This window comes from Lissotriton helveticus, chromosome 2_1, assembly GCF_964261635.1.
Source record: "Lissotriton helveticus chromosome 2_1, aLisHel1.1, whole genome shotgun sequence".
NCBI lineage: Eukaryota > Metazoa > Chordata > Amphibia > Caudata > Salamandridae > Lissotriton > Lissotriton helveticus.
The window spans coordinates 640,295,562-640,321,742 of NC_136059.1; positions in this window are offsets into that span (position 1 = coordinate 640,295,562).

The window sequence follows — 26,181 nt, forward strand, 5'->3', positions numbered from 1 at the left end:
GGCTCTGGTTGACTATTGAAGGGCAAATGCACCATGTCTCCCTGTATGCGGATGACTTAATGTTATACTTGTCAGATTCAGTCATGGGTACCGTAGAGGGTATACATATTTTAGACAAATAAGCGGATATCTCGGGATTACGAGTTAAGAAAAGGAAGAAGTATTTGTTCCCGGTGCCGGGTCCTAGCCACCAACCGAGTGCCCTGTTGGTGGATATACTATGCCATACCAAAGGGGATGATAGACGGAGTGTTTGAGAAAATTAAACACTCCCCCCAGTAAACTGATCTGGGTTTAATCCATCATCATTCTTTAGCTCACTCCACCACCCAAGTTCAGACATGGCCATATGCAAATCAGTCAGACCCTGTGCCTCATGGGAACAGTCCAGCGCCGAACTGCCAAGCATATGGCCATGTCTGAACTGGGGTGGCGGAGTGAGCTAAGAATAATGATGGATTACACCAAGATCAGTTGACTGGAGGTGAGTGCTTGCATGTTCAACACTTCGTCCATCATCCTCTTTGGTTTTGCTTAGTTCGCCCTAAGTTGGGAGGGTATGCCCATGTGGGTCCCTTGCTCACTTTGCCACTGGATTCAAGATAGCCTGGCTGATGAGGGTTATGAACCCGAAACCGGTCCCAGGATGCTTGTTTCTGGTCCAGGGAAGACATGGCTTGGCAGTTTGGGCTGGACTGTTCCCATGAGGCACAAGGGCAGACTGATTTGTATATGGCCATGTCTGAACTGGGGTGGTGGAATGAGGTAAAGAATGATGATGGATTGAACCCATATCAGTTGACTGGGGTGAGTGCTTGCAAAGTTCAACACTCCATCCATCATCCTCTTTGGTTTTGCTTTGTTCGCCCTAAGTTGGCAGGGTATGCCCAGACGTGGGTCCCTTGCTCACTTTGCCACGGGATTCAAGATAGCCTGGCTGATGAGGGTTATGAACCCTAAACCGGTACCAGGATGCTTGTTTCCGGTCCAGGGAAGACATGGCTTAGCAGTTCGAGCTGGACTGTTCCCATGAGGCACAGGGTCAGACTGATTTGCATATGACCGTGTCCGAACTGGGGTGGTGGAGTGAGCTAAAGAATGATGATGGGATAACCCCAGATCAGTTGACTGGGAGTGAGTGCTTACAATGTTTAACACTCCGTCCTTCATCCCCTTTGGTTTTGCTTTGTTCGCCCAAAGTTGATAGGGTATGCCCAGACGTGGGTCCATTGCTCACTTTGCCACTGGATTCAAGATAGCCTGGCTGATGAGGGTTATACACCCGAAACTGGTCCCAGGATGCTTGTTTCCGGCCTAGGGAAGACATGGCTTTGCAGTTCGGGCTGAACTGTACCCATGAGGCACAGGGTCAGACTGATTTGCATATGGCCATGTCTGAACTGGGGTGGCTGAGTGAGCTAAAGAATGATGATGGATTCAACCCAGGTCAGTTAACTGGGGTGAGTGTTTGATTTGTTCAAACGCTCCGTCCATCATCCCCTTTTGTATCGCTTTGTTCGCCCTAAGTGTGGCAGGGTATGCTCAGACGTGAGTCCCTTGTTCACTTGGCCACTGGATTCAAGATAGCCTGGCTGATGAGGATTATGAATGCGAAACCGGTCCCAGGATGCATGTTTCCGGTCCAGGGAAGACATGGCTTGGCAGTTCGGGCTGGACTGTTCCCATGAGGCACAGGGTCAGACTGATTTGCATATAGCCATGTCTGAACTGGGGTGGCTGAGTGAACTAAAGAATGGTGATGGATTAAACCCAGATCAGTTGACTGGGGGTGAGTGTTTGATTTGTTCAAACGCTCCGTCCATCATCCCCTTTTGTATCGCTTTGTTTGCCCTAAGTGTGGCAGGGTATGCTCAGACGTGAGTCCCTTGTTCACTTGGCCACTGGATTCAAGATAGCCTGGCTGATGAGGATTATGAATCCGAAACTGGTCCCAGGATGCTTGTTTCCGGTCCAGGGAAGACATGGCTTGGCAGTTCGGGCTGGACTGTTCCCATGAGGCACAGGGTCAGACTGATTTGCATATAGCCATGTCTGAACTGGGGTGGCTGAGTGAACTAAAGAATGGTGATGGATTAAACCCAGATCAGTTGACTGGGAGTGAGTGTTTGATTTGTTCAAACGCTCCGTCCATCATCCCCTTTTGTATCGCTTTGTTCGCCCTAAGTGTGGCAGGGTATGCTCAGACGTGAGTCCCTTGTTCACTTGGCCACTGGATTCAAGATAGCCTGGCTGATGAGGATTATGAATCCGAAACCGGTCCCAGGATGCTTGTTTCCGGTCCAGGGAAGACATGGCTTGGCAGTTCGGGCTGGACTGTTCCCATGAGGCACAGGGTCAGACTGATTTGCATATAGCCATGTCTGAACTGGGGTGGCTGAGTGAACTAAAGAATGGTGATGGATTAAACCCAGATCAGTTGACTGGGGGTGAGTGTTTGATTTGTTCAAACGCTCCGTCCATCATCCCCTTTTGTATCGCTTTGTTCGCCCTAAGTATGGCAGGGTATGCTCAGACGTGAGTCCCTTGTTCACTTGGCCACTGGATTCAAGATAGCCTGGCTGATGAGGATTATGAATCCGAAACCGGTCCCAGGATGCTTGTTTCCGGTCCAGGGAAGACATGGCTTGGCAGTTCGGGCTGGACTGTTCCCATGCGGCCCAGGGTCAGACTGATTTGCATATAGCCATGTCTGAACTGGGGTGGCTGAGTGAACTAAAGAATGGTGATGGATTAAACCCAGATCAGTTGACTGGGGGTGAGTGTTTGATTTGTTCAAATGCTCCGTCCATCATCCCCTTTTGTATCGCTTTGTTCGCCCTAAGTGTGGCAGGGTATGCTCAGACGTGAGTTCCTTGTTCACTTGGCCACTGGATTCAAGATAGCCTGGCTGATGAGGATTATGAATCCGAAACCGGTCCCAGGAGGCTTGTTTCCGGTCCAGGGAAGACATGGTTGGCAGTTCGGGCTGGACTGTTCCCATGAGGCACAGGGTCAGACCGATTTGCATCTAGCCATGTCTGAACTGGGGTGGCTTAGTGAACTAAAGAATGGTGATGGATTAAACCCAGATAGGTTGACTGGGGGTGAGTGCTTGATTTGTTCAAACGCTCCATCCATCATCCCCTTTTGTATCGCTTTGTTCGCCCTAAGTGTGGCAGGGTATGCTCAGACGTGAGTCCCTTGTTCACTTGGCCACTGGATTCAAGATAGCCTGGCTGATGAGGATTATGAATCCGAAACCGGTCCCAGGATGCTTGTTTCCGGTCCAGGGAAGACATGGCTTGGCAGTTCGGGCTGGACTGTTCCCATGCGGCCCAGGGTCAGACTGATTTGCATATAGCCATGTCTGAACTGGGGTGGCTGAGTGAACTAAAGAATGGTGATGGATTAAACCCAGATCAGTTGACTGGGGGTGAGTTTTTGATTTGTTCAAACGCTCCGTCCATCATCCCCTTTTGTATCGCTTTGTTCGCCCTAAGTGTGGCAGGGTATGCTCAGACGTGAGTTCCTTGTTCACTTGGCCACTGCATTCAAGATAGCCTGGCTGATGAGGATTATGAATCCGAAACCGGTCCCAGGAGGCTTGTTTCCGGTCCAGGGAAGACATGGCTTGGCAGTTCGGGCTGGACTGTTCCCATGAGGCACAGGGTCAGACCGATTTGCATCTAGCCATGTCTGAACTGGGGTGGCTGAGTGAACTAAAGAATGGTGATGGATTAAACCCAGATAGGTTGACTGGGGGTGAGTGCTTGATTTGTTCAAACGCTCCATCCATCATCCCCTTTTGTATCGCTTTGTTCGCCCTAAGTGTGGCAGGGTATGCTCAGACGTGAGTCCCTTGTTCACTTGGCCACTGGATTCAAGATAGCCTGGCTGATGAGGATTATGAATCCGAAACCGGTCCCAGGATGCTTGTTTCCGGTCCAGGGAAGACATGGCTTGGCAGTTCGGGCTGGACTTTTCCCATGCGGCCCAGGGTCAGACTGATTTGCATATAGCCATGTCTGAATTGGGGTGGCTGAGTGAACTAAAGAATGGTGATGGATTAAACCCAGATCAGTTGACTGGGGGTGAGTGTTTGATTTGTTCAAACGCTCCGTCCATCATCCCCTTTTGTATCGCTTTGTTCGCCCTAAGTGTGTCAGGGTATGCTCAGACGTGAGTTCCTTGTTCACTTGGCCACTGCATTCAAGATAGCCTGGCTGATGAGGATTATGAATCCGAAACCGGTGCCAGGAGGCTTGTTTCCGATCCAGGGAAGACATGGCTTGGCAGTTCGGGCTGGACTGTTCCCATGAGGCACAGGGTCAGACCGATTTGCATCTAGCCATGTCTGAACTGGGGTGGCTGAGTTAACTAAAGAATGGTGATGGATTAAACCCAGATAGGTTGACTGGGGGTGAGTGCTTGATTTGTTCAAACGCTCCATCCATCATCCCCTTTTGTATCGCTTTGTTCGCCCTAAGTGTGGCAGGGTATGCTCAGACGTGAGTCCCTTGTTCACTTGGCCACTGGATTCAAGATAGCCTGGCTGATGAGGATTATGAATCCAAAACTGGTCCCAGGATGCTTGTTTCCGGTCCAGGGAAGATATGGCTTGGCAGTTCGGGCTGGACTGTTCCCATGAGGCACAGGGTCAGACTGATTTGCATATAGCCATGTCTGAACTGGGGTGGCTGAGTGAACTAAAGAATGGTGATGGATTAAACCCAGATCAGTTGACTGGGGGTGAGTATTCGATTTGTTCAAACGCTCCGTCCATCATCCCTTTTGTATCGCTTTGTTCGCCCTAAGTGTGGCAGGGTATGCTCAGACGTGAGTCCCTTGTTCACTTGGCCACTGGATTCAAGATAGCCTGGCTGATGAGGATTATGAATCCGAAACCGGTCCTAGGATGCTTGTTTCTGGTCCAGGGAAGACATGGCTTGGCAGTTCGGGCTGGACTGTTCCCATGAGGCACAGGGTCAGACTGATTTGCATATAGCCATGTCTGAACTGGGGTGGCTGAGTGAACTAAAGAATGGTGATGGATTAAACCCAGATCAGTTGACTGGGGGTGAGTGTTTGATTTGTTCAAACGCTCCGTCCATCATCCCCTTTTGTATCGCTCATGTTCCTCCAGCTGATAATGGAGGGTCAGCCAGGCTTCCCTCAGGACCCTCCTGTACAGTGTCGATAGGGGGGGGGGCTGGTGCACATGGTGCTGGGAGCAGTGGGCCAAGATTCCCTGGGCTTTGATCCTGGCCTAGTGTTTTAGGTACTTCGAGCGCTTATGGCATGCCCTGGCCCACCGGGCATAGATGCCCACTGCACTGCAGCACTCCCCAATGGTGGACCAGAGTCTGCTGCATGCTGCATTGCTCATCTGGTCCTCGGTCCCCCCATACAGCTGAGGGAACTTTTCTAGTATGCCTTCTGCTAAGGTATCAGATTCCTTTTCAGTGAAAGGGGGTGCTTTCTTCTCAAATCCCCCAGTCATATTGGGGATGCTTGGGTTTTACTGGGCAGCAGTATCAGAGTATCTGATCTGTGACATAGGATGACTGAGAATTAACAGAAAATGGCTTCCGGCAACTCCCTGTAATATATTTTCTGCTACCATTTCCTGTATGTAATTTCCTGGATGAATAGTTTGGGTCTGTCCCATTTCCAAAATTTCTGGCCTGAGTGCTTACCCTCTGTATGAAGAGCAAAACCCAATCTTTTCATACAGGAAATGACATACAGGAAGCTGCATTGTAGAGGATATTCCAAAACTGAGTCATAACAGTTTTACACATGAAACTAACATTAGAGAATTGAGACAAAATGTAGATCAGACCATTAAATTATTTACGGGCAGGGAAAAGGGTGTGACCACACATAACACCACATCTCAGAAGAGTTTGCTCCTTTGCATTATGGTACATGTAGTCCATATTTTGCGCTCAGCTAAAAAGTTGGCTCTAGTGTTACAATAAATTTGAGGGAAGCAGTGCTGTGTACCCCAGACACAAAGGGCCTAATTCACAAAGCTCATCATCACTCATGGTGGGGGCCCATCAGTTGTCGGTGAGTCCTTTCAGTTGGGGGCAAAAACTCCACAATGTGTCAGGAACTCCGTGGTTAGTGCCTGCACCTTCAATAACCAAAACCGGAGATGTATAATCTCAGAAAGGCAGCCAAGAATCCCCATTGAAAAATATTTCATCTCGCTTCTAGTAAAACCCTAAACATTTTCCCATTAATTCTGTAGAATTATACAGTGAAGAATTCAGGAAAAGATGCACAAGTTCTGAATAAGGGTTAGGGGTCTTGTGTTTTTCAGCACTTGAAGGACAGAGAACTAGGCGTGGGCGCAAAATCCGTTCCACTTGCTCATTTTGCGAATTTTCGGCAATTTCACAAACCGGTGGCATCTTCTTGGATAAATATGAAGGGCAAGGTTCATTCTGGCACGATGCTCCTGTCACAAAAATTAAACCTCAACAGGAAGCACTTACAGATATAAATAAAGCAGGTGCCCGAGTTGAAGCTCAAGTTCAGTAACGCATTCATCAGCCCAAAAACAATCTTGAGCTTTGTCGAGGCTGGGCAGGTGTGCTTTCTCCCCATATCTACCGTCCAAAATAAGCTGTGATGCTGGATAGAGGCCTTTCCATCCTTCATTTTCACGAGCGTAATCCCCGTGCAGTTCCTGTGACTAGGAGCTTCTTTCTCCTCTTCTGTGCTCTGATCGGTCTCTGAACTTTTATACACACAAGAGGCATGTGAACTTGCATAGAAGGCCCGCCCATTTGGCCCCACCCACACACTAGCCGTGTGCACCGTCTATCCGCCATTTACCCACTATGATGGACAGCCCACTCAAGGGACCCCTGCGCCCTTCGGCGCAATGGCATAGTAACACACACATGGTCACTGGAGACAACTCTTCTGGCACTTTATGCAGCTGTAGTTTGGAAAAGCACTATACATTTACCCAACGAGGTAGCACTTACTGATTAGCCTGTAGAAAGTACTCCAGTTGAGTAGAGGTATCGCACAAAACGGTGGCATCTTCTTGGATAAATATGAAGGGCAGGGTACATTCTGGCACAAAAATTAAACCTCAACAGGAAGCACTTACAGATATAAATAAAGCAGGTGCTCGAGTTGACGCTCAAGTTCAGTAACGCATTCATCAGCCCAAAACCAATCGTGAGCTTTGTTTTGTCTGGGCAGGTGTGCTTTCTTCCCATATCTACCGTCGAAAATTAGCTGTGATGCTGGATAGAGGCCTTTGCATCCTTCACTTTCACGAGCGCAATCCCCTTGCAGTTCCTGTGACCAGGAACTTCTTTCTCCTCATCTGCTGCTCTGATCGGTCTCTGACCTTTTATACACACAAGAGGCATGTGAACTCGCATAGAAGCCCTGCCGTTTGGCCCCGCCCACACAGCTAGCGCTGTGCACCGTCTTCTCGCCATTTACCCACTATGATGGACAGCTCAGTCAAGGGACCCCTGCGCCCTTCGGCGCGATGGCATAGTAACACACGCTTGGTCACTCCAGACAACTCTTCTGGCACTTTACGCAGCTGTAGTGTAGGAAAAGCAATATACATTTACCCAACGAGGTAGCACTTACTGATTAGCCAGTAGACAGTGGGACACAGTCTATTTGTACAATTCGGCAAATTTTTTCACAAACTCGCAGATTTTTTTGCGATTTTGCGTGAATTTGCCGACCGCAAACCCACAAAATTTGCCCATACTTACAGAGAACACAATGTGCATGCTCCGACTGGTAAACGGTGCACTTCAACTGAAGTTTGTGAGGCGCCGGTAGCGTCTCACCACAGCGCAAGGTTTTGAGAGAAGAAATTGATGAAGTTTACAAGGATAAAGCAGGGTCCTGTTTCTGCGCCAGTGTAGCACATTTGGATAGTGTTTCTATCATAAGACTTTTGAGAGACACTATCTTTTTTAGAATGTCTGCTGAGTTTTTAATGTTCTTCAAGCTCCGTTAAACAAATGTTCTTAAATATCTCAAGCAAAAGTCAGAAAATTAATTTCTTGAAAGGAAAAGTCCGATAGAATAAAATTTAGTCATCGCTATTGGAATTCCAGTCAAAGTTTCTGAGAGAAGATTCAGATAATGTTGCCGCAGTTTGTCTTGAACTTGTGACCTGCTTCAACTCGGTAAGAGAATACACATTGTTCTTTGTGAGCAGCAAGAGACCCTTGAGCAATGAATTTTCTACAAAAGAAAATGGAAGGAATGTAGACCTAGTAAATCCATCTCTCTTCAAATATTGAAAAAGACTAATATAATATCTTGAACGATATTTCACCGTACATCAATAAACAAGAATTCCAGTTCAATTATCTTCTTAAGAGAGAAGCAATTTCCTTTTAGTGTTTTGGTAAATTGAGTATTAATTGATGTATAGACATATGAAATACAATGTCTATAGCTTTGAAGTGAAAAAAGTAGATTGAGAACTGCATGTATCTTATCTCCCCTGTGCAGGTAAGTGGGAAGCACCCAGCACACATGGGAAGCTGGAAATTAGGTGGAAATCCCTAGCTACCCTTTGTCTCTTGTCCAAGGTATGGGGAATTCATATGTGGATGTACGCTCTTGTAATGATGCAGCTCAGTATCGGATGCAAGCACTATGACTGGCTTGCCTGAGAGATACCCACTAGGTCTATGGAGAAACTTTGGAATGACACCTTAGCACAAAAAGAGAGAGCAGCAAGGATCTTGAGATAGGCTAGGATGGCATGGGAGCGACAGGTCACAGAGTCAAGTTCCTGCTCCAACTCACAATCCATCTCCATAATGATATCTGGGGAAAACTTTATCTGGCCCTGAAATCTTGGCTGGATATCCCAAACCTCCTCAACTCTTCTTGCCGCAAGGCAAGGGGCTGAGCAACAAACACATTCAGCGCAATATTGTAAGGTTTGTATGTGTTAGCTCTTCTTTTATGTTTGATGCAGGGCTGGGATTGGCTTTTGGGCTGCATTGTTTCATCTGGAGCATGTTGGGGGTTGATAAGCATGTACACAGGTGTTTAACATTAAAAACAATGATCATCTTGACAAGCTGAGGGAAACGTGTAGCCTACCCCCAACGGTTCTTTACTATGGGCTATACAGTATTATCACGGTGAGGCAGTATTATTTACATAGGCGTGGACTGATTAGTCATGAAATCATCATACAACAAACTGTAAGCTGGTAGAGACGTGTACTTAAATTGCCTGATGAATGTTTATTAACATGTTGCTTTAATGTACTGTATTCCAATGCTGTGATAAATGAATGCAAAAACCCAATAAACAAATGTAAACATCTAGCCCAAGTGCCAAGATTGCAAAGTTATCAAGTTAGACTTGTGGCTCATATTACCTTTGTGAATCGGCCCCATAATGTGATATGGTGGTGTTGGATATGTAAGTATATGTTGTTTTCATACTAAGGTGCTTGTATGGATAAGTGTGGTAGCTGTGCTGCTGTTAGATGTGCACGTGTTGGTGGGAGTTGGGGTGTGCTTGGATATGTGATCATGGTTTGTGTATGTTATTGTTGCTTGATTTACTGTATATTGTCTGCTGTGAGGTCACATTTGATAGCAGGCATGTGGCCAAATGAATAGTGAGACTATGATTAAACAAGGGGCGTGTTTAACTGAGGTGTTTTTTCTGTGTGATACTGAGGATGATACATTTTTATATTGTCTATGATGCATTAGGATGAGTGGGCTGTGCTCTTGTGCTTGAGGTGTGATTGTGTGAAGTGTGGGTTTATGTTGGTTCTTAGAGGATGTTGTATAATGTAGATCTATGATTGTTTGATTCTTTGTCTTCCATATGAGCTGTAATTTGACATATGAAGCTTGGTGTAGTGATATATAGTGGATGGTTGTGCTTGCATGATTTTGATGATTATGTGCATGCTATGTGGTGTGTACAAGGGTTACTGAAGTGGATTTGTAGCTGTCTGATTGTTTGATGATTCAAAGAAAAATTAGTAGACCAAGGCAGTGAGGTAGTTGTAAACAACTCAATTCATTTTTCTTTTCATTAGATAACTTATCAGTGATGGACCTGGTGATGTCAACATTGATGTTAATACTGATGTTATAACTTATCATTTGGAATGCATTGGTGATGTCATTTGGGATTTCATATGCCTTTGTATGTATGAAGTAATACGCATTGTGTGGCAAGGGTATGAGTAATGATTACTGTAATTAACAAGTTGAAAGATTTTTAAATTTAGTTTTGTAACAATAACTTAAATTTAACTGTTGTTTTTTTGTTACTAAAGGTATGATTTTATATCATTGCACTATAATGTGATATGTGCTTAAACCATTGCTTCAATTTTATGCTGGTTTATTTTAAGCATTTCTAGAGTTTATAATTAATTAATGTATTGACGCTTTTTTTAACCAGCCCATGCTGCACACAATGGGTGATTAACATTTTGTGTGCTTTAATTCAACAGTGTGTAGCTGGGGTTGATTGTAGGCACTCTATTTTTATTGTATCCCTTCAATAACAGAAGATTCTTTCTTTTTAAAGGTTGATTTTTTATTTGTGCTTTTTGCAACTCCTAGTTTGTGTGTGGGATGTGTTACGTGTTATATCTGATTTGTGTGTTTTTCTTTAGTTGTGCCATTTTTATATGTTCCTTTATATGAGCATGCTTCATGTGTTTGCGTATGTGTTTCTGTGAGTGATTCGGAGTGTGAGATGTGGGTGTATCGGCTTGTTCTCTGTGTATCTGTCTACATGAATTTGAAGGAGTTTATTTAATTTTATTTTATTTTTATATTCGTATAGAGCGCCTGATTCGACCCCCGAAGGGGTATCTCCGCGCTTTTGCCAGAAGGGCAGTACAGTTTGTGCTGGTCCATGTTCAGAAAGTGGCTGATTGAGTTAAATTAGTGGTTTTTAAATGTTTGTGAAAAGATTAGTTTTAAGGGATTTTCTGAAAGGTAGGTGATTAGTAATTTGTTTCAATGTCTGGGGCAGTGAGTTCCAGAGGACAGGACCAGTGTGAGCAAGGGCACGACCACCCTGCCTGGATTTTTTTATTCTGGGTACCTGTAGTAGCTGTAGGTTACTGGAGCGTAGGGAACGTGCCGGGACATAAGGTGCGAAGGCTTTAGTGAGGTACTTTGGCCCAGTAGCTATCAGACATTTGTGAATGGTACATAAGATTTTAAACTTAATGCGTTGCCGCACTGGGAGCCAATGGAGTTTAGACAGCAGAGGGCGAGAAGGGGTCCTAGGTGGAGCGTTGAGTATTAGTCTTGCCGCAGTGTTTTGGACTATTTGCAGTTTGTTAAGCTGTTCTTTGTTAGTTGAGAAGAGAAGACCATTGCAGTAGTCTAATCTGCTAATGACTAATGCCTGGACCAAGGTCTTCCTATGTGTGTCAGGTAGGTATGGAAAAACCCTTCTCAGCAGTCCAATGGCCCTGAAACAAGTGCCGGCAACTTGGTTAACATGATCTTTTAATGTAAGTGCTTGGTCTAATAGCACTCCCAAGTTTTTAACGGTCTGTTTGGGATTGGGAACAGGTCCCAGTTCCAAGGGCCACCATTCGGGGGACCATAGTGTCACTGCCTCCCCAAACAACATTACTTCCGTTTTGCCTACGTTACACTGTAGGCAATACTTGGCCATCCATTCTGACACTGCCCTCATTCCATCCGCAAAAGATTTCTTTAGTGCAGGTGTAAAGGTTTTAAAAGGGAATAGAAGTTGGGTGTCGTCAGCGTATGACACCGGGGTGAAACCATAGGATCTCACTAAGTCAGCCAGGGGGGCCACGTACACATTGAATAATGTGGGGCTTAGGCATGAGCCCTGTGGCACTCCCCTGGTGAGCTCCCTAGAGATGGACTTGTGGGAGCCCAGCCTGACTTCTTGAGAGCGGCCTGAGAGAAACCTCTCCATCCAGGACAGAGCCACGCCCCCTAGTCCCACATCCCTCAGACGACCGAGAAGCACTTCATGTGACACCGTATCAAAGGCAGCGGATAAATCCAACAGCACCAGAATCATTGACCCCCCTCCATCCAGCGTCATCCTGATGTTGTTGGTCACTGCTAGGAGGGCTGATTCGGTGCTGTGGTTGGGCCTGAACCCAGATTGTGAATGGTCCAGGCCCTCTGCTGCCTCAATATGTTTGGATAAGTGGGTGTTCACGTGCTTCTCGGTCATCTTGCTGATGTGCGGCAAGAGGGAGATGGGCCGGAGGTTCGAAAGGTCTGTCCATGGGGATGCCCCTTTTTTCCTTATTGGGTTCACCACCGCTTTCTTCCATTCCATAGGGACTTGTCCTTCTGTCAGTGAGATGTTCATCACCGACTGAATGGAGGGTCCTAAGAGGGTAATCAGAGGGGCGACCATTTTAGCAGGAAGGAAGTCATTGGGGGACCCAGATTTTATGTGGCTAATGAGTGGGGGGAGATCTATATCACAGATTTGCGGGAAGGACAGTAATACGTTTTTGTTTTGTACGGGTGAGTGATATGGGGGGCAGATCTTATTCCCTGCGCTACTAGAGGCCATAATTTTGTCGTAGATAAGATTGATTTTATCTTCAAAAACACCGAGATCTCATCACAGAGAATTTGAGAGAATTCATCGGGGCTCTCACAAGCTGTGGGTTTGACAAAGCTCTGTAGTATTTTAAACAGCTCCCTTGGACTGTTACCCGCCTCTGCGATTTGTTGAGTGAGACTGTTTTTCCTAGCTTGCTTTATGTTTTTATAGTAAGTTGACTGGGCCTCTTGATAGATTATCCTGTTCTCCTCAGTTTTCAATTTCCTCCATGCTTTTTTCGGCCGCCTACATTTCTGCTTTTCTGTTCTGAGTTCTTGTGTATACCAGGTTTCTTGCTTTTTAGAGGAATATTGTTTATGAAGTTTAAATGGGGCCAGAGTATCGATGGCAAGCTTAAGTGAGTCATTAAATTTTACTAATGCAGTGTCTGCTGAATCTTTATTTGTGAAAGTAGGTTATATCCAGCTTCCCCGCAATTTTTCCACCGATTTTTTATGCCACTGTCGACGCCAGATTGGTGGCAGTGGCGTTTTATGCAGTGATTTAGTCGGGCCCATTAAGAGGAACTCTATCAGAAAGTGATCTGACCATTGAATTTCTTTAGCAGGTGAACATCTTATTTTAGTGCAGTTAGAGAAAAGAGAGTCTAAAGTATGACCACCTATATGGGTAGCACCGCTGTTCAGAGCTTTTAACCCTAGGCTAGACAGATCTGCAATTAATGAGATTGTTTCGGGGTGTGTCAGGTTGTCCATGTGCACATTAAAATCTCCTAGGAGGATAAAATCCTCATTGGATTTAAAATGAGGGGCTAGTAACTCCAAAAGGGAGAGAGCAAAGACCGGATTGGATCCTGGTGGGCGGTAAGCTAAAGCACCTTTCCAGGAGGTGCGGCCTGCCGAGGCAATTCTGAAGACCATTATTTCTAGTTGTGGACAGGACCTTTGTTCTATTATTGTTACTTTGAGTGTGTCCCTATATATGATGGCTAGGCCACCGCCTGTTTTGTTGATTCGGTCGAAATGTAGAATCTTGTAGCCCGATGGAACCCCTAGTGTTATTGCTGTAACGTTATGTGGTTAAGTGATGTGTGTGTGTGTGTGTGAGTCAGATCTACAAATGTGATTTTCTGTGGAATGTGTGTGAAGAGGTTATGTGTGCATCTGTGTGAGGAGTGCTGTGGCATGTGTGGTGTCAATTGTATGATATTTATGCTGTCTGTGTGCATTTGTCAGGTCATGATGCTTGTGTTTCTGTGATCCGCATGGTATCTCTTTGTGAATGCATGTATCGTGTGGAAAAGAACATTCTAGCAAACTAACATATCTACTGCCCTTACTATTGGTTATCGGTATTCACCACTTTGAAAGCAACATATTTTTAATCATAATTAACATATGACCATGAATCCCAAACATTTTTTTATAAACATTATTGTTTTTATTTTGTCATCATTATTTCTTTTTTTTGTTTTAAATATTTAAGGTCAATTTTCTTTTCATTTTTTTAAAAACATTTTCATTTGACATAATATTCACAGATTATTTCATATATAAAAATATACAAACATTTACGAAAATCGGTATTTACTCCTTCGCTAGATCAGGTAGCGCCTGAAGTAAGAATATTCGAAAAAATAGTCACCAATAAATTGAGAAACATTACAAAATATGTACCACATACTCCTTACAATATGTCCGTTGATGAACATAAGGCCTTGACTGAGCTGAAAGACTAGCAAAATAACAGTAAAAAGTTGCGACAAAGGGGGCGGTATTGCCATCCTAGACACAGATCAATATATTGCCAAAATAGAAGAGATGCTTAGTGACACTACTTTCTATGTTAAACTCCTAAGAGATCCAACCGCAAAGATAAAAAATAAAATATCCAGATTGACTACCAAGGCATTGAACAATGGAGACATTTGCTCCAAAGAATTCGAATATATGAAAGTTGAAAATCCAAGAATGGCCAGTTTGTATGGTATCCCAAAAGTACATAAAAACGAATGGGATCCACCATTTCGCCCTATAGTTACCACCATTGGGAGCGTCAACGAACCTATATCCAAATACTTGGACGCAATATTGCGTCCACATATTGTGGATATACCAGGATACATACAGGATACTAGGCACGTTATAAACCAACAAGAAGGCACACCATTCAATGCTCACCGACAATTGCTCGTGACATTGGATGTGGAAAGCCTCTATTCAAATATTCCCTGCACAGGGGCCATTGAAGCAACAAAATGGTTCATCGAGTCACGTGAGATAGATTGTAACATCAACTTCATTTTGGAATGCCTCAACATTATTTTGGAAGAAAACATTTTTTAATTTCGTGGTAGCCTCTACAGACAGGTAAAGGGAGTCAGAATGGGCGCGTCTTGCCCGCCAACTATTGCTAATATCTATGTGGCGCTCTTTGAAGAACGTCACATTTTTAACGAAGTGGCCCCTTTCTTCGAATCGATTTTTTATTGGTCAAGGTATATTGATGACATCATATTCATCTGGGATGACAATGAAGATATCTTAAAAGAATTCTTATCTTGGCTTAATGCCTGTGATTCCAACCTAAAATTTTCGGAGAAAATAAGTAACACAGATTTGGAGCTGTTAGACCTGACAGTAAAAGACGACCAAGGCCAACTTGTTATAGACCTTTTTGGTAAACCTACAGCCCGCAACACACTTCTCCATTACGACAGCTTCCATCCGGCATCACAGAAAAACAGTATACCCTTTAGTCAATTTCTTAGGTTGCGCAGAAACTTTACTAAACTAAAGGATTTTAATGAGAGAGCTGCGATAATGAAAGAAAAATTCAAGGAGCGAGGCTACCCCCACAGACTGATACGGGAATCTTGCAAGAAAGCGAGATATTATGATCGCCAACATCTCTTGCATAACGTAAACACCAAACAAGATGCCAGTTTGGTCTTCATTACAAGACACTCTCTCTTGAATAATCAAGTACGCCAAATTTTATACTCAAATTGGCACGTTCTGAATGTCAATAAGAACGAACAAAACTTGATACCAAAACCACTGTTCGCATACCAGAAAAATAAAAATCTAAAAGATCTCATTGTAAGATCTCGGATGCCGACAGTAAAAGAAAATACACAAAGTGACATATTTACCGGGGAGCCGGTAATTGGTAACTATAAGTGCGGGGTTTGTAAAATCTGTCCCCAAACTATAGAGACCGGAGATTTCCAATATAATGGTACCAAAATGCAAATTAATTACATGACAAACTGTAAAACAAAAAACATTGTATATCTACTGTTGTGTCCCTGTGGAAAGGGATATGTGGGTGAATCATCAAGGTCGATGTATACTAGACTAACAGAGCACAAGTCTGCGATCCAGACTAAAAAAATGTATGCACCAATAGTGGCCCACTGTGTTGAACTTAATCATCAACCAGAAGATATCCGGGGTCCCCTATTTTACAAAAATTGCATGTATCGTGTGCCCAGAAAACCTCCCTTAATTTCAAAACATTAAGCCTCCAATGTCGCTCAATCTCAACCTGCTAAGTGCCCAAAAAATTGACAGGCATGGAGTGAGTGATGTGTATGAATCTGTGCTGTGTTTGTATGTGGTGAATGTGGTGGTTCTTTTTCTGTGTGTGTGTGAGGTATATGTTTGTGTGTGCACACTGAATAGTCTTTGTTTGTTTGAATTTAGTTTTGTTAGTGGGTGTGTACTTTAGAGGTATGTTGGGTGTGAGTGTGTAGTATTTATTATATGTGGCTACGCTTGTATTGTGTGTGACTGAGTGGTATGCATTTGGGTTTCTCTTTGTGTAGATTTTAAGTGGAGCATGCAGCTTTCTTTAAAGTGCTTGTATGCTTGATGCGGAGGAGATGTAGCACCTGTATGTGCATATGGTGGTAGGGATATATATGTGGGGATATATGTGTGTCATATGTGTGTTTGAGTTGTGTGTGGGGGATGTTCCTGTGGGAAAGTGTGTGTATTAATTTAGAGGATTTGTGTGTGCTGGGCATTTTGTATGTGTGAGAAATGTGGGGACTTCTAAAGTATATTTGTGGTGTTTATTGTATCTTTGAGACTGTGATGTGTGCACTACCCTTTGTCTCTTGTCCAGGGTATGGGGAATTCATATGTGGATGTAGGCTCTTGTAATGATGCAGCTCAGTATCGGATGCAAGCACTATGACTGGCTTGCCTGAGAGATACCCACTAGGTCTATGGAGAAACTTTGGAATGACACCTTAGCACAAAAATGGAGGGCAGCAAGGATCTTGAGATAGGCTGGGATGGCATGGGAGCGACAGGTCACAAAGTCAAGTTCCTGCTCCCACTCACAATCCATCTCCATGATGATATCTGGGGGGAAACTTTATCTGGCCCTGACATCTTGGCTGGATATCCCAAACCTCCTCAACTCGTCTTGCTGCAAGGCAAGGGGCTGAGCAACAAACACATTCAGCGCAATATTGTAAGGTTTGTATGTGTTAGCTCTTCTATTATGTTTGCTGCAGGGCTGGGATTGGCTTTTGGGCTGCAGTGTTTCATCTGGAGCATGTTGGGGGTTGATAAGCACGTACACACGTGTTTAACATTAAAAACAATGATCATCTTGACAAGCTGAAGGAAACGTGTAGCCTACCCCCAACGGTTCTTTACTATGGGCTATACAGTATTATCACGGTGAGGCAGTATCATTTACATAGGCGTGGACTGATTAGTCATGAAATCGTCATACAACAAACTGTAAGCTGGTAGAGACGTGTACTTAAATTGCCTGATGAATGTTTATTAACATGTTGCTTTAATGTACTGTATACCAATGCTGTGATGAATGAATCCAAAAACTCAATAAACAAATGTAAACATCTAGCCCAAGTGCCAAGATTCTAAAGTTATCAAGTTAGACTTGTGGCTCATATTACCTTTGTGAATCGGCCCCATAATGTGATATGGTGGTGTTGGATATGTAAGTATATGTTGCTTTCATACTAAGGTGCTTGTATGGATAAGTGTGGTAGCTCTGCTGCTGTTAGATGTGCACGTGTTGGTGGGAGTTGGGGTGTGCTTGGATATGTGATCATGGTTTGTGTATATTATTGTTGCTTGATTTACTGTATATTGTCTGCTGTGAGGTCACATTTGATAGCAGGTATGTGGCCAAATGAATAGTGAGACTATGATTAAAAAAGGGGCGTGTTTAACTGAGGTGTTTTTGCTGCGTGATACTGAGGATGATACATCTTTATAATGTCTATGATGCATTAGGATGAGTGGGCTGTGCTCTGGTGTTTGAGCTGTGATTCTGTGAAGTGTGGGTTTATGTTGGCTCTTAGAGGATGTTGTATAAAGTAGATCTATGATTGTTTGATTCTTTGTCTTCCATATGAGCTGTAATTTGACATATGTAGCTTGGTGTATTGATATATAGTGGATGGTTGTGCTTGTATGATTTTGATGATTATGTGCATGCTATGTGGTGTGTACAAGGGTAACTGAAGTGGATTTATAGCTGTCTGATTGCTTGATGATTCAAAGAAAAATTAGTAGACCATGGCAGTGAGGTAGTTTTAAACAACTCAATTCATTTTTCTTTTCATTAGATAACTTATCAGGGATGGACCTGGTGATGTCAACATTGATGTTAATACTGATGTTATCACTTATCATTTGGAATGCAATTGTGATGTCATTTGGAATGTCATCTGCCTTTGTATGTATGAAGTAATAAGCATTGTGTGGCAAGGGTATGAGTAATGATTACCGTAATTAACAATTTGAAAGATTTTTAACTTTAGTTTTGTAACAATAACTTAAATGTAACTGTTGTTTTTTTACTAAAGGTATGATTTTATATAATTGCACTATAATGTGATATGTGCTTAAACTATAGCTTCAATTTTATGCTGGTTTATTTTAAGTTTTTCTAGAGTTTATAATTAATTAGCTGGGGTTGATTGTAGGCACTCTATTATTATTGTATCCCTTGAATAACAGAAGATTCTTTCTTTTTAAAGGTTGATTTTTTATTTGTGCTTTTTGCAACTCCTAGTTTGTGTGTGGGATGTGTTATGTGTTATATCTGATTTGTGTGTTTTTCTTTATTTGTGCCATTTTTATATGAGCATGTTTTATGTGTTTGTGTATGTGTTTCTATGTGTGATTCTGAGTGTGAGATGTGGGTGTGTCTACATGTTCTCTGTGTATCTGTCTACATGAATTTGAAGGAGTTTATGTGTTTAAGTGATGTGTGTGTGTGTGTGTGTGTGTGTGTGTGTGATTCAGATCTACAAGTGTGATTTTCTGTGGAATGTGTGTGAAGAGGTTATGTGTGTATCTGTGTGAGGAGTGCTCTGGCATGTGTGGTGTCAATTGTATGATATTTATGCTGTCTGTGTGCATTTGTCAGGTCATGATGCTTGTGTTTCTGTGATCTGCATGGTATCTCTTTGTGAATGCATGTATCGTGTGCCCAGAAAACCTCCCTTATTTTCAAAACATTAAGCCTCCAATGTCGCTCAATCTCAACCTGCTAAGTCCCCAAAAAATTGACAGGCATGAAGTGAGTGATGTGTATGAATCTGTGCTGTGTTTGTATGTGGTGAATGTGGTGGTTCTTTTTGTGTGTTTGTGTGTGAGGTATATGTGTGTGTGTGCACACTGAATAGTCTATGTTTGTTTGAATTTAGTTTTGTTAGTGGGTGTGTACTTTAGAGGTATGTTGGGTGTGAGTGTGTAGTATTTATTATATGTGGCTACGCTTGTATTGTGTGTGACTGAGTGATATGTATTTGGGTTTCTCTTTGTGTAGATTTTAAGTGGAGCATGCAGCTTTCTTTAAAGTGCTTGTATGCTTGATGCGGCGGAGATGTAGCACCTGTATGTGCATATGGTGGTAGGGATATATATGTGGGGATATATGTGTGTCATATGTGTGTTTGAGTTGTGTGTGGGGGTTGTTCCTCTGGGAAAGTGTGTGTAGTAATTTAGAGGAATTGTGTGTGCTGGGCATTTTGTATGTGTGAGATATGTGGGGACTTCTGATGTATATTTGTGGTGTTTATTGTATCTTTGAGACTGTGATGTGTGCACTTGTGTGTGGGTTGAGTGTGCAATGTTTGAATGTGTGTGACCACTTGTGTTTGTATAGTTTGTTTTAGAAATGACCATCTTGTGCATGGTATTCCATGCAATGTCTGCATTCTGTTACTTAACCTGTTTTATTTGACCACTGCACTCTGCACACTTTATTCCTGCCTACCAGTGGGAACGTGTTTGTGCTCTCCCTGTACACATGATAACATTTACATATTCCTAATTGGTACATTGGGAACTTGCTTCAGAATGTTGACACCATTCAGTGTGGAACGATTCCTGGAAAGTGGACGGTCAATAATGTAGTTAGTCAGACTTACCTAGTTTCTTCGTTCTTCTTTTCAACATACATTTATTGTACTCATAGTGCATGTACTGAGGAAGTGGGCCGGCGCACCCATTTTACCAGTAGCAAAAAAAAAACTTTTCCCAGTCATACCTCCCGTTATATACTTATATGTCAACCCTCTGAAGTAGGCCCGTAATGCAGGGCCCATGTTCTTCAATGTGGGCTGTTAGTTGTATATTGACCACTTTTTCGGCCGCCTTAGCAAAGTATGGTAAGAGAGAGATAGGGCGTAAGTTGTCTAAACGCTCTAACCCCAGGTGTGGTTTCTTTGGAAGCGGCAGGACCACAGCTTCCTTCCAACAGCCAGGGACACAACATGTATCAAAAGAGGTCGTCACTAAGTGCCTTAAAAAAGGCTCTAGGCATTCCAAGCTCCCCATTAACCTTCTTGGGGGAGCCGGATCCTTAGGAGAGCTGGACTTGATACTGTTGCAGATTTTAATCAGTTGTCCCTGGGGGGGGATCGAGAATAACTTCAATCAAACACGAATCACAGGTAAGATAAGCATTTTGGGGGAGGAAGAATAATGGAGTAGGAGGAGAGGAGAGACTGACGGTAGTACTAGTAAAGCAGTAGAACAATTAAATTCACTAACTCTGTCAGTGGCACTTTTGTACAAATTTGGGCGATTACTTAGACAATTTGAATCAAGCAGCCAGTTAAGTTTCAGGAAAACAAACGTACAGTTAACCCTCCCACAAAACAGTAAAAACGCGTATGCTATGTTTAAGTAGAAAATAAATAATTATTTTGATCCCTAACAAAAATAAACTATCCCGCAATACCCGACCCACCCCCCTCCCTAACCCCACCTAATGTCCATGAAATCAAATGTCCCCAAAAGTCCAAAAACCCCAACGCCCAATTTTGGACGTTGGGTCCCCCCAAAATTCTTTAAAAAAGGGGCAAGGGACAGTCTCTCTACTTTCGCCGGCGCTGTCCTCCTGTGGCCAGGTGGTCACGCAGCTTTCTCGGGAGGTCCTTGAGCAGGGCTTTCTGCCTCGCCACCTCCTGCTCAAGGTAGGCCACTCGCAGGGTCAATTGGTGCATTCGCCCCTTGCAGGTACTGTGGGGGGCAGCTGTTGTTTTCGCAGCTCAGCGGCAGCGGCGGGTGGCTGCCGGACCACGGCGCCGTACCGCTGGAGGATTGTGCTGACTGTATGACCGAGGGGCAGCGGAGGGGGATGCAGCTGTCATGGATGTTGACTGCGACCTCGAGTCATCCTCCTCCTCCTGAGCCACCAGCCGCCGATATTCGGTGACAATTGCCTCCAGCTTCCGTTGCCGGGCCAGGATAGCCAACTCCTTCCTTGTAAGTTTAGAAGGAGTATCTATATGAAGAAAGAAAAACATACTGTAACCAATACTCTTTAAGATTAACACAAAATAATTCAACAGAAAGTTGCGTCACAGTAGCACTAGCAACTTGCAAGCACAGTACATAACATTTGTGGCATCTATCTATCTAACCTCCCACTTTGTCGGCCTCTGCTCTAACATTAGTGGGAGTTTCAGGAATTCTACTAGCACTACATGGACTCACTACATTAGACTTAGATAGTACACCAGTACACCAGTCTTCTTCTTCTCTCTTGTTTAGCGAAATTAGTACGTAAACTTGTGGAAGCCGGCATAATGCCAGCGCAGTCAGCTTGCACCCAAGAAAAACAGACGCAAGCCATGATGACGCAGACTTGCGTTACTGTTACCAGTCCAGTACAGGCAGATGGAGAAGCTCTGACATTTCTATTACGGGTGGCACTGGCCATACTCTGTTACAAGGGCTACTGCTCAATGAGTTTAACTTTCACCCTGCCCTGCCCCTGACTACTACAAAAGGAACATGAAGAAGATAAATAACATGATCATCTATCCCTTCACAGGATATTTGCTTACATAAGGGATGACTTTAGGTGCTTTGTTTTTATTGATTGAGTGAACACCGATAGGCCACACATGAATGACAGTTGGAAAAAAATGATTAACAGAGGTAGTGAGTGGTCTCCGTAATCGCCGGAGGAAGGCACTTGTGAGTTGTGACTTGACTTGATAATGTGAACAATACAATATAGATACACAATATATGCTGTGCTTGCAAACTACTGTTAGTCAAAGGAGTATTCTGAAAAATTACAACTTCTACTTTCCTCGGCTTTGCTACTCTGCCACGGATGTGCAGTGTTACATGCTCTTCAAAATAACACTCTTCATCCAGTGACCGTTTTACTCTGTCTACATACACCTATGCTATCTATGAGGAAGATACCATCCAGGCATCCATCCATTCAAAGTAAATGTCAATCATTCTTAATAATGTCTCAACTGGACAACCCTTACTGTTTCTCACCGAAAAACACCATTTTTATTTTATTTTGTAAAACGCCAGCCATGCATCCGTGCTTGACTTGCATTTGAATTTGAACCAAAGGATATATTGTGTACACATACAGTTTCTGTTTCACCCACCCAGGCAGTCCTTTTTTCTTTCTCCTACCACCCATGCTTGCTTCAGCCTTCAACCGGCCATGCATCAGATTCCCAGCCACCTGTGCCTGCATTCAAAAACACGTATTATTCTTTGGCAGTCATTAATTTAACTTGTTCATCCTTCCTCACGCCCTTCCTTCCTTTTTCGTTCATCCCATCCATCAAGTTCATCTCTGATCTGACTTGGCTTCTCGATAAAACGTTCACAGCTGAGTTGAAGTCAAATTTAGAGGAGGCCATTGGTTACTCGTCAACTCCCGCCACTAATGCTATTGCTAATGCGAAGTCAAGGGTGACTGTCTCCATAAGTAAGGAATATAATAGCTTACCACTGCCCGCCACTACCGTGACATCCCCCACAGCAGTTCTTAGATGCTGTATACACCACTCTCTATTTTGTCTAAGTATGAAAAATATGTTACTAAATAAACAAATTTAATTATTTGTGACTCTCTAGTCTAAACTGAACATTCCCCTTTCGTAAGGGGAGGGTGTTTTTTATTAATGCTTAGCCATAACATGCTACACTTTTTGGCACAACTGATGAATGCTTGTTTTTTAACACGCACCATTTTCCACATAACAGACAGAGCTTCCCTTCTACGAACAAGAGCAATATGTTACTCGGAGTCGTCATCATCACCACCAAGACTTTAAGGGCCTCATTAGGATGACGGGCGGACTTTGCCCGCTCGTCATCCCATCGTAAATCGGGACCGCCCGCCACAGTGGCGGGCACATCCTGTATTTTCAGCATTGTGGCGGGCGGTGCTCTCTGCACCGCTCGCCACAATGCTGAAAATGAACTTTCACATTGTCATTTACAAAGCGGCAGGCACCGCGCGGTGCCTGCCGCTTTGTAAATATCAATAAAGGGGGGGTACCAAAGGTACCCCCCATGTGCACCCCCCACCTGCACTTTACTCTGGGGGCCCGCAGGGGGCCCCAGAGTGAAGACCGCATGCCTTTCCATGGCGGCATCGCCGCCGCGGAAAGGCACTGAACACAAGACATCATAATATGGCTGGCGGAGCCTGTTAGACCCTGCCACCATATTATTCCTTTTCCGCCCCGGCCGCAAGGCGACCGGGGTGGAAAAGTGGCAGACGGTCTTTCTGTCCGCCATGGTCCCCCCCCGCCATCCTAATATGGCGGGGGGGAAATCTGGTTATGATATCGGGCGGATTGCCTCCGCCAGGCTGGCGGTGGCTACCGCCAGCCTGGCGGAGGCAATCCGCCCGATATCAAAATGGACCCCTAAGTTCCAACCAGGTGAGGGCTCTCCCACAATTAATGTGTAAAATCAGCCACTGTTGAGTTTTCAAGAGTTCACCATTTATCTTATATGTATTTGATTTTAATAAATGTTTTTATATAATGCACAATTGAAATTTAATATAGTACACACAGAGCTAGTTGTTTTAATTTTAATGAAGCTTTAAAACTTACATAGACTCTATGGTTTTTGGTCATGAGTGAGTGAGAAAAAGGGTTTGCAATTTGTTATGAGTCCGTGACTCTGAGAGGTCGGGACTCTGACTCCGTAGTCTTATGTTCTGGGTTGTATAATCATTAGGGATCATTCCTCGCTGCATTCGGGAGCTAAATAATGACTCTGACACACTAGCTAGTCAGTAAGGAGATTGGGGGTTCAACTTCTGTTATGACTGAGGTATGTGGAAAGTCTAACTGCGCCTATTATCACCAATGCCCTATTTAGTGTCCATAGTTCTGTTTGTGCAGAATAGTCCCTGAAACAGTAGTAGTATGTCCTCCCATCCAATCAAAAAGTAAAGTAGTATCTTATTCTTGGTGGCCATTGACATTTTATTGTTGGGAATTGTCAAAGCATAAACATTAAGAAGACTTCAATATACATTATGGACAACCCAGAGGACTGCACTCAGTGCCTAGAGCTATTGCTGAATAGAAGTTTTGTTTTAACACCTTTTGCCAACTGTGCAAGCTTAGTAAGCTAAACAGACAGACTAATAAAAGAGTCATAGTAGAGGCAGGATAAGAATTTAGAAACAGTCTACAAGAAGATCAAAGAAGATTTAGAAAAAAAATAGAATTATGATGAACGTTTGGAATAAATAGGTGCTGTAAAAGGTAGGGAAGTATAATTATTAATATTAATAGGAAAAGTTACTGGGGCCAGCAGAGGAGCCCACGGCGGACTGATCCTAGCCTTCCTGCTCCGCCGACGCTGCTACCTCCTCTGTCCTCTTGCCCCTGGGAGGAGCTGATGTACATGAAAGAAAGACACAAACATGTTTGATTTTTGTCAACCAAATCAAACATTTAAAAAAAACAATAACAAATTTATTTCGGGGAAATAGACAACAATTGCACTAAATTATTGACCTATCTGATGTGGTCTACTAGGATATTAGTATAGCTGGATTTGTGGAGCGTCTTCTTGGAAAGTTATGTAACTCACTAAACCAACTACAAAAAGGTTCTTCTAGGACTGGCAGGCAGCACTCCGCAGCACGCGAAGTGACAGACACAGTCCGTCATGATTGCAGACCACTAAAAATTTCCTACTACATAACCAGTCATAATATACTCAAACTATAATAATAATAAATTAATCCACATTTATAAAGCGCACAATCACCCGTAAGGGTCTCTAGGCGCTGGGGGCCGTCGGGAAGATTAAGCAAGCTATTGCCCAGAGTCACATGGTGCTGGGCTAACCTGCCGCCGGAGCCGGGGATCGAACCCTGATCCCCAGATTCCAGCGTCAGTCGCCCTGGCCGCGGCGCCACACCTCTTCTTAGTGGCATGAGTACAAAGGAAGGACTGGACTTGAGTATCTAGTGTCTAGCATTACGCAGTTCTGTAAAGTACACTCATACATAATCACTCAGGCCAAATGAGCACAAAATTGAAAACAAGTAAGCATAGTAGCACCGCCAGTGAGCAGGCGAGCACCTGCAATCACAGAAGCTTTTGAAAAATAATTTACCTGCAATGTAATCGGCAGCATTCTTACTCTTCGGAAAAAAAATATATTTGCAATATCATAACACAGAGCAGAAGACAACAAAGTAGTGATTAAATAGCTACTAGTACTCACCAAGCCCAGGGATCTCCATGCCAAACAGGTCGAGCAGGTCGTGTTCCCGGTCCAGTATGTCCGACCACCGGTGCGTCACCTGGTTGTAGGTGCGCCGGACCCCAGACTCCCGATACATGGCCCAGCACACCTTACCCCATAGCTGGTGACGCTCCCGGAGGCCGTACCCGGTACCGGGCCTGCCGCCTGCCGCGACGGTCTTGGGGAGGTGGCGCTGCACGAAGAAGACCAGTGCAGCCACCTCCACCGCGCTGAAGAACTCCCTGGGACTTACAGCCTCCCCCCTTAAGCGCCCGCAAGGGAGCCAGCTACGGGGTGCGGGACTCTTGCCCTTCAGGTTTTTGACGGCTCCCTTTGCCATGGTCCTGGACAGTTAAAGGAAAATAAAATAGTAAAGAATAGAGAAAAAGTAAATAAAAGAAAAGAGAGTTAAAAAAAGTAGTTTTAAAGTAACAAAAAGTAGAAAAAAACACAAAATATAGATGTACAAAATTAGAGTGATAGATAAAGAGTAAAAAAGATTTTAAAATAGTTCAAAGAAACAAAGGATTACAAAGATTGAAGGAGGATTGAAAAA